The sequence below is a fragment of the Rousettus aegyptiacus genome, unplaced genomic scaffold (genome assembly GCF_014176215.1).
Source record: "Rousettus aegyptiacus isolate mRouAeg1 unplaced genomic scaffold, mRouAeg1.p scaffold_m13_p_3, whole genome shotgun sequence".
Classification (NCBI taxonomy): Eukaryota; Metazoa; Chordata; class Mammalia; order Chiroptera; family Pteropodidae; genus Rousettus; species Rousettus aegyptiacus.
The window spans coordinates 25,850,026-25,863,336 of NW_023416306.1; the positions used below are offsets into that span (position 1 = coordinate 25,850,026).

A 13,311-nucleotide genomic window follows, 5' to 3' on the forward strand; every position below is an offset into this window, starting at 1 on the left:
CTCAAATGAATTTTATTGGTTTCAAGTTTTTTTTAAAAATTAAAATAAGATACAGCGGGAATACTGTCTTTGAGAAAAGAATTGAAATTAAATTTAAATGTACCACTTAACAATTATTTTCAAAAGCCAGATGATTTTGAATAAAACCACCAGCACAGCACTCTTAAAACTTATCTCCAACTTAACTCTCCAGATTAACCAAAGTGTGCTGTTCTCTGTAAAACATATCAGCCAATGCCCATGATAGAATGAATCCTCAAGGTTACTCTCTACCTCAAGGTCACTTTCTAAGCTTCAATCAGGGGAATTGCTGTTGTGCTTAAAGAGTCAGTTATAGATGTTATCTAGCCTGTGGTTGCCAAATGTATTTGTTACTGTATGTGGTTTCAACATTTCATAAAATGAATGCTATGAAAGAAAACATAGGTACCAAAAAACATAGGTACTAAACTCGTGGACCTTGGATTTAGAGAGGATTTTATGAATTTGACCTCGAAGGCAAGGGAAATAAAAGCAAAAAAAAAAAAAAAAAACTAGGACTATATTAAACTCAAAAGTTTCTACATACCAAAAGAAACCATCGACAAAACAAAGAGGCAACCAACTGAATGGGAGAATATATTTGCAAACGAAACCTCCAATAAGGGGCTAATATCCAAAATATATGAAGAATTCAAACCTAATTATCATACCTAAGAATTCTATGAAAGAATGCTTTGGAATTATGAAATGTGAGTTGCTTTTAAATATCGCTGTTGCATTAGGTGCAAAAATCTAAAATTCTGAATCCACAAGTCTTTCAGTTCCTTTTTAAAGATATTAAAACCAGATTTGTAATCAATGTATTAGAAATGTAGTTTATTCAAGAAAGGAGAAATTCCAACTATTCTCAAAGAAAAATGGGGGCCTTCATTCAAAATGTTGTTTAATAAATTTATGGTTTTAAGTTAAAATGCTACATGCATTTATGAATCTTTTTGTGACTCCCCACTTCAAATAACTTTCTTGATTAACCAACCAACTACCAGAATCTTATTGGCACCCAGACAAGGAGGCTCTTACTATATGTAAAAATGTCCTGCCTTCAGCCATCTCAATAGCATCTCATCTTATTTCTTCTCTCTCAGCAGTCTCATCCACTCCCACCACTGCCAGCCTTCAAACTGGGTTTTCTCCAACCTTCTTAAAGACATCTCATGCTTTTGCCAGTGCCATTCCAGTCTTCAGACCACAGCTGGGCAAAGTCCTATAAATTAATACTTACCAACAGTACTTACCAACATGTGAAATCTTTAGTTTATCTCTAGACGATTTCTTATTGGCTCCCCATAAGATATGTTCAAACATTTCACCTTGTTCTTAAGAATAACCCAGTTTCAATGGGTTTATACTCATTGTCTACATGTTAATAGTTTTTGGGAAACCTTCCCTTTTTTAGAAAAGCACACCAATCCAACCTGGCAGGACCTCTGCTAGATGGTTTCACTCCTCAAACAAGCTCAGCTTGCTTGTCCCTGATTCTGCATCCAAAACTGTCTATAAAATAGTTGTACAATCTCTACATTGAAAGTATATGTAAAATATTTAAACATTTAAAATATCCCACACCAGGAAATGGTATGGTACAGTCATGGAATATTATATAGCTACTTAAAAGGCTGTGTATATTTTATGTGGCAATAAGGAAATAGAATGATGACTGTCAAGTGGAAAAACACGACAAAACATAACACACACACTATGATTGTACATAAAAGGCACATATAGGAAAGTTCAGAAAGTAAGAGGGGCTGTGTTTACATCAAATGAACAAGGGATGATTTCTTCCTCTTTGTAAATGGCTATATTTAATGGGGCGGGGGCAGGGGGGACTCAATGTGATTTCTAACAGAACTCCAGAAACAGTTTGGAACATGATGGACAAAGCATTAGTATGGGGGTCAGTCAGGGCCTGGTTCACATGTTAGTTCCTCACCTTTTAGAATAATAATACCTTCCCTAGATATTGTAAAGATTAAATATGTACTAAAAAGCAAGAGTGCCTAGAATGAACGATTTATTTATTTTCTTTCTCCAGACCAATCTGAGGGACACCCTTACTGACACAAATCACTGAAAATACATTCCAGGGTAAAATCAAATGATAAATTTAGTAAATGTTGACTTCAGTCCCAGCAAATGAGATGAATTAGAAATCAAATTCCCTTCAACTTGTGTACTAAATTAACCATATTAGTTATCTCCTACTATAAAGATATGAGGGGGGAAATAAACTATATTTGATATTCCATGACACACAACTAAAAGGAGTTTACATTAATATTAAAAGGCACTAACAGCAGAGATGACTAAAACTTCTCTAAGCTATATTTAACAAAAGAAATTTCACATATGCCCCACACTTGTCTGACTCCGATACTTTTCATCCCATTCTACATACTACTGCCAAACTAACCTTTGTTAAACGCCACTTTGATGCTGTCAATTCTCCATCCCAACACCCACTTCAGTTCTAAATGCCACTGTGTCGAGACACGCATCCCATCTACTGCAGGGCCAGAAAGAAAAAAGGACCTAGATCCCTAGCTGGGTATTAAATGTACTCAGGTTCTTTCTAGCCCTATTCGGCCCTAACCAAAGGTCTTGAACTGCAATACCCTGTCCCTTACTCCTATTTCTGACAAGCTGGGTAAACCTGTGTGTTTCCTTCTCACAGACCCATACACTAAATATGTTATATTGCCGTTATTTAAAAAATGATGAATCTCCACATTCCCTGACTTGATACATTAAGCTTTTCTTTAAAAAAAAAAAAAAAAAAAGCAGATTTTCAAAAATATATAAAACATCTTATTTTTTTTTAATACTTATCAAAAAAATTTGGAAGGTATATATATCAAAATATGAACCACAGTTATCTCTTGGTAGAATTTAACTTTCCTTCCTTAATTCTATATTTTTCTGAATTCTTTGAGTTTTACAATGAACTTGTATTATTTTTTAAATCAGATTAAAAAAATTACATACTATATGTAACACATAAGAATCTTGAAAGTATATGTTAAGTGGAAGAAGCCAGACACAAAAGGCCACATACTATTTGAGTCCATTTATATAAAATGTCCAGAATAGGTAAGTCCATAAAGACACAAAGTCTGTATGTGGTTGCCAGAGTATTGGGACTGACTATAAATAGGTATGGAAATTTCTTTTCGGGTAAAGAAAATGCTCTGTAATTAGACAGCAGATAGTGGTGACAGTTGCACAACATATTGAATATATTTAAAATGACTGAATTACTTTAAAATATACTTTAAAATGGCAAATTTTATGTTGTGACTACCTCGATAAAACAAAAAAATAATTTTAAATATCAGATAAATCATATTAAATTTTTAAAAAATGAAACAAAAAAACCAGGAGGCATTATAACTTGGTTTTTAAAAGGCAAACCATAGAACCAGACCACCGAGATCAGTATCCTGGCTCTGTCACTTATCAGCTTTGCGACATTAGTAATCAACCACTCTCTCCGTGCCTCCATTCCCCTACCTGTAAAATGGTGATAACAACAGTAATCTATCTTATACTATTAATGGAGCATTAAATAAAGATATGGAAAGCACGCAGAACTGTACATAACACATTATAAGTGTTATATTAAGGATCGGCTATTATTTTTTTTTTAATTAACACCAGTGCTGGAGAAGGTGTGGAAAAATGAGCACTCAACCCAACTCTGAGACTATAAATTGGCAGAACCTCTCATGGAATAATTGGCAGTACATACTGAAATTGTAATTGTCTTTATCCTTTAACCCAACAATTCTATTTCTAGGAAATGATGATAGGGATAGAAGAAAAACACATAAAAATATATGTACCAGATTGTTAACATCAAAATTTTTTATAACGATGAAATGGAAAATGAGCTGTGTTGGGAATTAAATAAATTACTGATGAAATACTATGCAGCCATTAAAATTAAAGTATATGGTAGAAACATATTGATAAGATCACGATCCATTGTAAAGCAAAAAAATAATACTGAGAGTTATAATCTAGTTTATATTTTACAACATATACATGTTTACATATGTATTTTAAGATTTTGCAAGTACATTCAACATATTTCCTGAATCAAAATTTTTAAATATCAATAAATAAATCTAAGAATATCGTCCTCTGGCTCTATTTCTAACAACTATTCCTTAGTGTCTGCAACACTAAGTGGAATAGGAGGTAGCCAGAATTCAGAGAAGTCACCCGCAAAGATGAACATCTACAAAAATACCTGCAAGTTAGCACTAGAGAACCTGATACTTATACTTTTTAAAGAGAACCTAAAACTGACTTCACAAAACTCTGGTGAATCAGAAGGAGCTCTGACTTGAGGAAGTTCCAATTATTTGATTAAGTAACTATATGACCTTGGTAAAGCACTAAATGTCTCTGAGAAATCCCAGTTTTCTGGAGTAAAAATGGGTATAATAATCCCACCTAGTATTGCAAAGACTAAGTGAGAGCTTTACAAAAGAGCAATAAAAAATACTTCTAGCTTTGGATGAAACAACTAAAAGCAAAACTTTAAAACGACAACCTTAAACCCCAGCAAATAGCTGTAAAACAGTGAAGAATTAAAAAGAAACCCGGGTAACTAGGATTCACTTATGGTCTGAACTAAAAGAAGGAAATGATAATGGTTGACAAAACTGCACTATCCAAAAATTATCTCAAACCATTTTAAAGAGAAAAAATACTATGAAAAATTAACAAGGAACACTAAAAGACTGAGCTGACTCGTGAACAACAGAGATTCCAAATACATCAATTACAATCCAGCAATCCCTCTATTGGGTATTTACCCCCAAAGACTTGAAAACTCATATCTATAAAGATATTTGCACACCAATGTTCATAGCACCATTATTCACAGCAGCCAGGACATGGAAGCAACCACATTGCCCTACGACAGATGACTGGCTAAAGAAGCCATGGTACATATATAATGGAATATTACTCAGTCATAAGAAGAAATGAAATACTGCCATTTACGACAACATAGATGGACCTTATGATAATCATGCTAAGCGAAATATGCCAGACACAAAAAGTTGAAAATCATATAATATCACTTATATGTAGGATATAACCTAAAAGCAACAAATGAGTAGCACAAATAAACAGAGACTCATGGACATGGACAACAGACTAGTGGTTACCAGAGAGCAATAGAATAGTGGTTACTAGTGAGGCAGAGGAGAAGGGGGGAGGTAGACAGGGTAAATAGGGACAAAAATAGGAGGGTAGAGGAAGGGTAAAGTGGGTAAAGGGGATCAAATATATGGTAGCTGGAGGAAACTGGACTTTGGGTGGTGAACACACAACAGAATATACAGATGTCAAACGATAATGTGCACATGAAAATTATATGATTGTATTAGCCAATATTACCCCAATAAACTTAATTTAAAAAATAAATAAATACACACACTCACATACATCAATTACACTACAATAAACCAGAACCAATACAGAAATATCGGTAGTTCAGATTCATTTGCAAACAATATTAGACTAAAGCTGACAAGGTGAAATAAACTGAACTTAAAAATTCCAAAGGGAGATCCAATCTGTGAAAACCAGTGTCTCCAGGTTAAACAAAAAAGCTAAAGCAAACACTAATGTCAAGAAAATAGTTCAAAATTTTTCTAATAGAAAATGAAATAATCAGCATAAATGTTAAGTAGCATAGACTAGAATGGCAATCATCACATTTACATTTTCCTAGATTCTTCAAGTTTTTTATATCCAACAAACAGTGCTTTTATAACAAAGAAAAAAGGTGTGCTTTTTTCTTTCTTTGTTTAAACTACGGAAAAGAAAGACTCAGATTACCTGCACAAAAATGAGAGAAATGGAGCTGTGACTGAAAACATAATACCTGCCAAAGTTTTTGAAGGCAGAATATGTTAAGAACTTTAGAACCTGAAATGACTTTTCAAAAAAATGATGAAACAACTGAGCCATGAAAAATACATGACACTTGTAAAAAAGAAATATATTCAAATAGTGACAAAGGATTAAAATCATCTAATAAACTAAAAGCAAATACTGAGGAAATTTTACGATTTAAACATAGAATTTCAAAGTGCATGAGAAGTAGGCCAACTCCTAAATGTCTCATTTCTCCCATGAGAAATGCTAATAATGGAATAATAGTAGGAATAATGAAAATCGTTCTATTAAAACAATGTTTCTAACAATGGAAAAAAGAGGGAGAAGGAGGAAGGGAGTAAATGGGTTGACATTATCTTCCAACCTAGCTTAAAAGAAATTGAGAATTCAAATCCCATTAAAGAAACCACATACATATACAGGGAAACTGAGAGAGAGATAAACAATATGAACTTATAAAAACAAGGTTGGTTATAATTTTTCAAAAGATAACAAATAATAGCTAAGATGTAGAGAAATTGGAAGCCTCAGACATTGCTGATGAAAATATACAATGGTACAGCCACTCTGGAAAACAGTTTGGTAGTTTCTCAAAATGTTAAACGCAGAGTTACCATGTGGACCCAGTAATTCTCCTAGGTATAAACCCAAGAGAACTGAAAACATGTCCACACAAAAGCCTGTACAGAATGTTCATAGCATTATTCATAGTAGACAAAAAATGGAAACATCACAAATGTCCGTCAGCTGATAGATGAATAAACAAAATGAGGTGTGTGTGTGTGTGTATGCATGCAATGGAAAATTATTGGGACTTAAAAAGGAATGAAATTCTGATACATGTTACAACATGGATAAAACCTGAAAACATGATGCTAAGAGAAAGAAACCAATCACAATAGGCCACATATTATATGACTCCATTGATATGAAATGTCCAGAATAGGCAAATATACAGCAAAAGATTAATTAGTGGTTGCCTAGGGCTGGGGAAGTGGGGTTTGGAAACTGACTGCTAAACAACATGAAGTTTCTTTGAGGGAGGAAGAAAATGTTATAAAATTGTGGTGATGCTTGCACAACCTGTGGCTATACTAAAAAATACTGGATTGTATACCCTAAAGAATGATGATAATGATGGTCAGTAGCACAAATATCAAAATTGCTTCATTTAAAATAAACAGTTAAAAGCAAAATAGTCTATAGCTGTGTTGGGAGACAAATCCTAATACTTAAAAACTAAAAGACAAATACAAATCCAGAAAAGGATGGGTATCGTTATGACTTGAGGAGATACTTTAAATCTACCCTACACAAAAATAAAGAGTACAACAAAAAAAAGGAACAAAAAAAAATTCAATGCTTATGTCCCAAACAGAATTAACCAAAATAGAAGATACACTGAAAAACTGAATAATAAATGTAATCATCGTAACTGGAGATGACAGAACAAAGAAGAGACTGATATAAAGTATAAATTAAACCATTGCCCTCAGTAGGGGCCAACTGGGCAGAGTCGGGCTTAGAAGGAAAAAAAAAAAAATAGACAGACAGACAGACAGATACAGAAAGAAGACTATAAGGTAAATCTGGTAAAATCTTAACTACTGGGAAACCTGAGTACACTATTGTAACTTTTCTCTCAGTTTGAAATTAATTCAAAATAAGAAGTTTTAAGTAAAATTAATAGTTATATAATTGAAAACTGAGGAGCCAAGGAAATAACGCTTTCTTTTCTGGAGTACAAGGATCTGCCACCTAATTTGTTCTCGTACTAGGACCCAGAGACACATCTAGTTTTAACACAAAAACCTAGAAATTCCACAACACATTCTTAGACCATAATACAGAAGCACAAAACAAACTATCTAAACCTATCTAAGTCCATATGTTTTATAACAATGATGAGAGGAATTTTATCGAAAATGCCTGTAGTGAAAAGGAAAAAGAAACATAATGACCTAGCTCCACCTAAAGAATTTAGAACGGGAAAAATAACGAAAGCTGAAAAAGGGGAATTACTAAAACTAAGATATAAAATAAAGGAAAACTGACATAAACATCATTAGAGGGTATTTCAAGGAAATGGGATAATCAGAAATAGCAGGGTAGCTTTCAAATACGAAGAGGTAGGAGATGGATTCGAGGAAAGGGTTGAAGAGAACAGTGCAGTAGAAGTTGCAAGGAGTTCGGACAGAAGGGGTGTTCAGGCAGGAAGGGCTGGGCACTGCAGAAACAAGGATTTGCATCCAACTTGGTGAATAATAGGCATACGGGAAGAGACACACACCAATTGGACTCTCTTCCAAACAGGCTCTCCACCCCAAATTAAGCTCATCACAATTAGCCCCGCCTCCTACAGCAGGAGATCCAGAAGTGAAGAGAGAAAAATATCAATGAAAGGCTAGCTGGGTGAGGACAGGCAAAGAGCTCATGCCCCGCTGGACCGCTCTAGCTGACTTAAGCGATGCAGAAACAAGAGCCCAATGTTGCCAATGCCTCTAAGTTTAGAAGGAAAGACTAAAATCCAGATTTTTAAGTGGAACCTCCAGATTTTTAATGATTAATAACCAATGCAATTTTTTAAAACACTGTGCAGGCCAAATAAGTCCTCTTTTCCACAGTTATCTTTCACCATGTTCCCTGTCTCTTGCCTTCTTTTCCTCTTCATCAATTTCAGACTTTGCTATCTAAAACCCCGGAGTCATTCAAATCCTTTTAAAAGTTTCATTTGATCTTCAGAGTGTCAAATCTCCAGCTCAGCCTTCAAGGCCTTCCACTAATGTGGTGGCAAGGTGTGACTCTCCTGCCTTAATCCCCACATCCCAGTATCCCATAACATTCTTTTCACTGCCTCATCTTTGTGATTTTTCTAACACATTCCCTCAGCCTAGAATACCCTTCTCAACTCTCCTCAGCTTCTGTGTTCAATCAGCCATTAATTCATTGTATGTACATGAAATACGTAACCTAACTTTGTGCCAGACACCATTCAGGGCACAGTGGATACAGCAGTGAACACACGGACAAAACCCCTGCCCTCACATTGCTACATGGAGGAGGCATCACACGTCACACAGGAGAAGGTGCTTTACAGCAGGACAAAAACATAAATGAAGACAGGGTTGGAGAGGTGCAGAGGGGGTAAATGGTGGAAAAGGCTGCAATTTAAAGGCATCTTTTGAAAGAGACCTTAAAAACCTGAAAGAGCTGAGGGGTCAGTAACTGGGACAAGAAGTTTCCAGGAAAAAGGTCCATCAACAGCAAAGGCCTTGGGAGGTGTGCCTGGTGTTTCAAACTCGCATTACACTCTGCCTGTAAAGCTCTGCTCAAGTGCCACTTACCCAGGGAAACTGTTTTTGATTCCTACAAACAGAATTACTCATTGGCTCAGCACCATGTCATATCTTCCTTAGGGCACATGTACAGAGGAAACCCTCTTTTCAAACATATACAAAAGTAATCACTGATCAATTAATCAAAAAAGTCAGCTAACGCAGGAAATCGTTTTGAAATGATATGTACATATTTTACCATTTTTAACTCCAAACATATAAATATACATTCATTTCCCCCATGCAGCACCTAGACCTTTTCTTTGAGTGAAGGTCTGCAAAATGCAGTTAAGCCACATCCATAATCCATTATCTACAATGTCTATTTTCCTTTCCTTTAAAGTGGACTGGGGACTGTAAAAAAAAAATACTTGTAAAGTTTTCTAGGAGCAGAATCCTTCCAGATATTTACAAAGTTTCTCCACCCTCTTTCAGTCGTCTTGACCATGAATCTAATTCACTGAAATGCAATTTTTCAGTCTCTTGCCTTTATTAAGTCCTTACAAAGTAGTTCATAAAATCAACTCTTTCTACATTCATATTTAATCAATTTCAGTAATACTTATCAATTAATACTCACAAGTACCCCTGGTATAAATAACTTTGAGAAGAAATACAATTGACTCTTTCTTGGTAAGCAGAGAAATCACATGAGACACAGACAAACCAGAGATAAGCTACCATTCTGAGCATGTGTGCTGTGGGAATTGGTTAATATAGTTTACTAAAGGCATATTTAATTTAGAGTGTTAAAATCACACCCAATAAAGGATGTGAGTTGACATTTCTCCAAATAAGGTATTCATTCATATGTCCATTTATATGGTCAATAAGTACATGAAAATGTGTTCAACATCAATAGTAATTAGGGAAATGAAAATCAAAACCACACTGATATGCAACTTCACATCCACTGGGATGACTATAGATGAAAACACCCCAACACCAGGAGGCAGACCTATAATAATAGTCAGTTGCCTGTTAGGAACCAGTCCTCATAGTAGGAGGTGAGCAGCAGGCAAGTGAGCAAAGAAGCTTCATCTGTATTTGCAGCCACTCCCCAGCACTAGCATCACTACCTCCGCTCCACCTCAGATCATCGGGCTTTAGATTCTCATAGGAGCTCTGGTCCCTGATGCCAAAACAGTTGGGGGACCACTGCCCTAAAGCCAAAAGGAATAATTATCATTACCTTCATGTTACAAATGAGAAAAAAATGTCAATGTCTAAGGTCACCTCTCTTCAAAGTTCATCTTTCGTCACATGAACCATGTATTTCCAACTCTTCTCTCTTTAAATGGACAGGGAACTTTCTAAGAAGTTAGATTTTAAAAGAATAAGCACGAATAAGATAAAAAACCAAAGCAATAAGTACAAAGTCCAGAATGACTGAAGGGCTGGGGCAAGAGGACAATTTTAAAAAAAAAAGAAAAGAAAAGCTGGTTTAGAACAATAAGAGCTAAACAAAGGGCCTGCTGCTTAGGGGAAGATGTACTATCAAGAGATGACAGAGACAAATGCAGACTCATTTAGCTTCTTTGCTCTGGTTATCTTCATCAAGGAGCATGATCTTCAAACTGGGAAAGGTAGAACTCTTAGAAAAGGAAGCTAACATTTAAGGCAAGTGGCATGGAGAGTGGACAGTAACAGAATACAGAGCTAGCTCAAAGGAATTTGCTTTCTGATTCAAACAAATCACACTCCATGATACAGAAGAAACTTTTAGTTCTGACTGCTGATTATCTAAGCTATCTTGACAAAGTGCCAAAAAGACCAAAATGAAAGAATGCATTCTCAATTTTCAGTAAAGAAGAAATGTGAATCCAGAAAAACATCTACGGGTAAACTTGGCACATACTCCCTGAAAATTTCTAGAATAGGTAAAAATACGTTTCTGGACATAATAAAAAGAAAAAGCCACTGTGGTGTCTTTACTAAAGCAGCCTATGCCGCCTTTGCTGCTAGACAGGATTACTAAAATGGAAAAAGGGAGAAACCACAGACATATACATTTGATTCTAAAGGGGCGATTTGACAGAATCTTTTAATAACAAGCTAGTGAAAAAAATGGGAAAATGTTGACTAGCAGAATCGAAAATCTTTTAAATCTCTACTAAGAGGATGCGTAGCTTGTTGAATATCTGGTTGATTAATGCATCAACATCAACCAATTTGATTAATGCACCAACATCAACCAATTTGGAAGGAAGTCTCCAATAACATATCACAGAATTCCATCCTTTCCCATGATCTACACAGCTTCTAATAATTTAATAAAGCCAAAGACCTGCTCTTCACATTTGCAAGGGCCACAAATCTGTGAGTGACCTGACAGAATCAGGCTCCAGAAAGGTTAGAGTAGGCTGAAATGAGGGTCCAAAGCCAAAAATGAAAATCGACAGGGAATCAAGGCCAGCACTTAGGTTTTAAACCTCAAATATACAAAGGAGTGAACTATAGTTTATGTGGGAAATACCTGGATATTAAAAGCTACAAAAAATCTACATACAGTCTCAAAATGTTAATAGATGCATATGTCCAGACCAGATTACTATAGTTCTTAATTAACCAATTTAAAAAAAAATACTTTTTTTGTATGAATCATTCCCAGATCTTCATCCTAAAACCAGTTATAACAAAAATCTATGCCTGTCATTTAGTTAAAACTCTAGCTTTAGACTCAGTTATTCAAGTGTATCTTAGCGTTAGAAAACATTTTTTTGATGATTCTAATTTGCTGACATTTGTATCGATATTTGAATTTATCCTTGAAAGAAGGCTAAGATATTAAGTCCAAGTCCTTCTTTTAGAGAAGAGGAAACTAAAAAAAATTAAGTAACTTGATCCAAATAACACGGCTGCTTAGCAAGGTCCATGATTCTCAAATCAGTCACCTTTTCCCATACCACATGGGTTTCCAGCCCTCTTTGTCCTTTCTTAAAATCTGTACTATTCACTAAAGAGTCAGAAGACATACACAAAAACATCCATCAACACTATTATTTTGCTAAGGTACAAACAGCTTAGCAAGAAGACATAACCAAAGCACATTAGCCAATAAAATATTTTGACATGGTATAATCACAAATTTGATAACCAATATTTGTTACCAAAAAGCACTCTAAAATATAAATGGTTTTTATTCTCAGCCACTACTGTGTGATTACTTATTAAAGCATTATCCCATATCCCATTTAACATTAGAAAAATAAAGTAAAAGTTATTACATGAATGGAAAAGCTTTTAATGGACATGCTATTGTTCAATGCGCTCAAAATCCCTTCCCCATCATAAAGCATACCACTATGAAAATTACTGAGGTTTTAGACCTTCAAACCTAAACAGCAGGCCAAAGGTTTTCTTCATTTAGGGTAGCATAAGAGTCTATGTTGAAGCCTTCTTGATCCCTCCACTCCCCCAGAAACAATGCCCCTTCAGTATCCCAAAGGTATAAAGGTTGTCTGGCAGGCAGGCCAGAGGATCCTCTGTGGCCTAAAGTCCATCCTCCCCTTTCCTCTCCCATGCCTCTTCTCCCACCCTCTTAAAGAAGACAAATAGAAAACTGAGAATTGATAAAAAGGGAAGTTTCCAAGGCAGTGGCTTAGGATCACTAGCATCTGTTAGGCCAGCTCCAAGAGGACCCACCCACCGCTAAAAGAGACCAGGATGTCCCTCCTAGCCTCAGGGCTCCTCTGAGATCCTTTCTGAATGGAAGAGGGAACTTAACTGCCCTAATACCCTCCTCCCCAGTCTCATCCATTAGAGCCCCAGCAGGCTCTTTGTTTCCAACAGCTGGCGGGAGGTGGGGGGGGGGGGTCCTTAGACTGAGAGGAGAGGTCACTCCCTTGCTCCCTTTGCTGCCAATCTTACTGCCCTCCAACAAAACTAATAACACATATACAGGATCATTCCCTCGGAACTGGTCTCCTCTTTCCACACACCTTAATAACCCAGGATTATACTTTGCTACACAGAGGCAATCCCCAAGATCTAATTCTCTCTTTCTACTACCCAAACC

The 13,311-nt window shown here is 35.8% G+C and overlaps 1 protein-coding gene across 1 annotated transcript in view; it reads right to left on the bottom strand.

Annotated features, from left to right (window-relative positions):
* LOC107519692 (tomoregulin-1) overlaps window positions 1-13,311 on the bottom strand; it is a 77,563-nt gene that overhangs the window by 62,726 nt on the left and 1,526 nt on the right. The gene's annotated exons all lie outside the window — the stretch shown is intronic.